Here is a 3,988-nt window from a genome sequence, read left to right on the forward strand (position 1 = left end):
AATTCGTGTCCGTATAAAAGAAGCAGTGACTCAGATATGTAATTAGCAGCATATGGTGTTGCTGCTTATTCCGCTCGTATGACGAACAAAAGCTCTGAAATATTTCCAGTAAGCACTGCCATTTGATGTATGTCACGAAAGGACAACAGTTGCTCACGAAATGGCAAAACAACTGTTGATTTGAAATGTAAATATGTTACATATGTGCATATTCATGATTGCTTCCAATGCCCACTCTCTGCATTACCCAAGTAAGAACTTATGGTAAATAGAGGATATCCCAACAAAAGGACTTATTTTAAATGAAATGAAGTTTTTCGATGCACTCTACATATAGTATATACTCAAATTTTTGTTTTGCCAGGCCTTTTTTATGGTAGAAGTCTGGTCAAATACTCATCTTTTATAGACATTTTTTCGGATTTTTTTTTTAAGAAAATAAACTGCTATCGTTTGGATTTTATAGTATGTTATTATTGATATCAAATAGTATACAAAAAACAAACACCAAAGTAAGCGTCTTAAAAGAAAGATAGGTACAGGGTGGGCCAAATAAGACCTACTAATGTTAAGCACAGAAAGAACTGCAAAGCCTCCGATGAGAACTGCCTTTACTGATGACGACCCCTGCAAACGAAGTAAGGAATATGATTTGATGGCATGCACCTGGAATGTCCGGTCCCTTAACGGGGAAGGTGCCTCTACCCGGACGGGGCAAGGTAAGAAAACCATAGGACCTTGCGACGTCTACTACAACTGCCATGAAAAGGAGCGCAAATTCGGTGTCGGACTTGTTGTTGGAGAGAGACTTCGTCGCCAAATACTGTCGTTCACTCCGGTGGACGAGCGTCTCGCAATAATCCGCATCAAAGCGCGATTTTTTAACATCTCGCTAATTTGCGCCCACGCCCCGACGGAAGAGAAGGACGATGCGACCAAAGATTCCTTCTACGAGCGTTTGGAACGTTCCTATGAGCGCTGTCCCCGCCACGACATAAAAATCGTGCTTGGCGACTTCAAGCCGACAGTCGGAAAATTCAGCCTGCACAACGAAACATCCGATAACGGACAGAGGCTGATCGACTTCGCCGGGGCCCGAAACCGGGGTGTTTTCCTGTAAGAACAAAGACGGCGAACTGGTGACTGACGTACAGAGCAATCTTAAATTATGGAAGGAACACTTCTCGAACCTGTTAAACAGTGACATGCGCAGATCCCAATACCCCAATCGTTGACGACGGAATTGTCGTTTCGCTACCCGACCATAACGAGGTGAGAATAGCAATATCACGGCTAAAGAACAACAAAACCGCGGGCGCCGACGGACTGCCGGCTGAGCTATTCAAACATGGCGGCGAGGAGCTGGTAAGGTGCATGCATCAGCTTCTATGCAAAATATGGTCGGATGAAAGCATGCCTGCCGATTGGAGTTTAAGTGTGCTCTGCCCAATCCATAAGAAGGGTGATCCTGTAATTTGTGCCAATTACCGCGGGATTAATCTTCTAATATCGCCTATAAGGTTCTAGCGAGCGTATTGTGTGAAAGACTGGAGCCCACGGTCAACCAACTGATTGGACCTTATCAGTGTGGCTTTAGACCTGGAAAGTCTACCATCGACCAAATATTTACAATACGCCAAATCTTGGAAAAGACCCATGAAAGGAGAATCGACACACACCATCTTTTCGTCGATTTCAAAGCTGCATTCGACAGTACGGAAAGGAGTTACTTGTATGCCGCGATGTCTGAATTTGGTATCCCCACAAAACTAATACGGCTATGCAAGATGACGTTGCTCAACACAAGCAGCGCCGTCAGAATTGGGAAGGACCTCTCCGAGCCGTTTGATACCGAACGAGGTTTCAGACAGGGTGACTCCCTGTCGTGTGACTTCTTTAACCTGATGTTGGAGAGCATCGTACGAGTCGCAGAACTTAATCGCTCAGGCACAATATTTAATAAGAGCGTACAATTGTTGGCGTATGCCGATGATATTGACATCATCGGCCTTAACAACCGCGTTGTTAGTTCTGCCTTCTCCAAACTGGATAAAGAGGCAAAGCGAATGGGTTTGGTGGTGAACGAGGACAAAACGAAGTACCTCCTGTCTTTAAACAAACAGTCGGCGCGCTAGCGTATTGGCACCCACGTCACTTTAGACAGTTATAATTTCGAGGTTGTAAAAGACTTCGTTTATTTAGGAACCAGCATTAACACCGATAACAATGTCAGCCTTGAAATCCAACGTAGAATCTCTTTTGCCAACAAGAGCTACTTTGGACTAAGGAGGCAACTGAGCAGTAAAGTCTTCTCTCGACGAAGAAAACTAACACTCTATAAGACTCTCATCATGTCCGTCCTTACGTATGGCGCAGAAGCTTGGACGATGACAACACCCGATGAAGCGACGCTTGGAGTGTTCGAGAGAAAGATTCTGCGTAAGATTTTCGAACCTTTGCACGTTGGCAACGGCGAAAATCGCAGACGATGGAACGATGAGCTGTATGAGCTTTACGACGACATAGACATAGCGCAGCGAATAAAGATCCAGCGGCTACGTTGGCTGGGTCATGTCGTCCGAATGGATACAAACGCTCCGGCTCTGAAAATATTCGAAGCGGTACCAGCTGGTGGTAGCAGAGGAAGAGGAAGGCCTCCTCTGCATTAGAAAGATCAGGTGGAGAAGGACTTGGCTTCACTTGTGTCCAATTGGCGCCGGTTAGCACGAGAAAGAAACGACTGTCGCGCTTTGTTAAACTCGGCCAAAATCGCGTAAGCGGTTATCGCGCCAATTAGGAAGAAGAATGTTAAGCACAGATAACTTTTTTATTTTGACATATTTATTTTTCTCTTTTTGTATGTTATAATTGAATTGTTGGAAATTTATTATGGAACCCTACAGTACAACACAACGCGTTAAAATTATCGAGTTTTTCTATTCTTACACAATTAGCCACACAAATTGATTTTTAAAATAATGTTTTGATATCGGATGAAGTGCATTTCCATTTAAATGGTTATGTCAACAAACAAAACTGTAGATTGTGGGGGCAACACACCAACACCAGTTGCACTCATCCAAATGTACTGTTTGGTGCGGTGTTATGGCCACTAGAGTTATCGGTCCATATTTCTTCGAAAATGAGGATGAAACGCCGGAATCGATTTCAGGAGCTTCTTACAGAACATTGATTGAAAACTTTTTGCGGTCAATGGCAGAGCAGTATCCTAATTTGTGGGTGCAACTGCGCATACTGCTAGGCAGTAGTCTTTAGTCAATAGTAGGTCTTATTTGGCCCACCTTTTAAAAAGGTATTTTCAAAAGTCCGCCATTTTGTCATTTTTCCATAGTCAGAATGACAAGCCTGCGGAATAATAATCAGTTTAACTCTTTCGTTTCAGATGTCCTGAAGAGCCAAAATCCTGTTGACAAGCCACCTATTGTTTTTTTTTAAGAGGCTTACTTTGGTGCCACACTAGGTACTACAAAAAAATATGTCAAAAAAAAATTGTTTTTGTATACTATTTGATATCAATAACAACATATGTACTATAAAATCAAAACGGTTGCATTTAAAAAAAAATCCTAAAAAATATCTATAAAAAATGAGTATTTGACCAGACTACCTTATACGATTTTGAAAAAATACTGTTCACGCATATATTTTTTTACTCGAAATTTGTAAAGTTTTATTCTAAACGAAAATTCCTAAAATAATAACTTTTTTCCAGGCCTTTTTTATACGATTTTGAAAAAATACTGTTCACACATACATTTTTTTACTCGCAATTTGCGAAATTTTATTCGAAACAAAACATAATTCCTAAAATAATGATTCTTGAAGTAAACATTTTTTTGCGATAAGTAACTATTTTTTATTTTTTTAATAAAATCATACACTTTTAACATTTCATGTTGTATATCTGCAGAGCAGTTCATTTGAAACTAAGTAAATTCATTCAAAATTAGTCCTCTATACTTTAAAC

This window comes from Anastrepha ludens, chromosome 2, assembly GCF_028408465.1.
Source record: "Anastrepha ludens isolate Willacy chromosome 2, idAnaLude1.1, whole genome shotgun sequence".
NCBI classification, from domain to species: domain Eukaryota; kingdom Metazoa; phylum Arthropoda; class Insecta; order Diptera; family Tephritidae; genus Anastrepha; species Anastrepha ludens.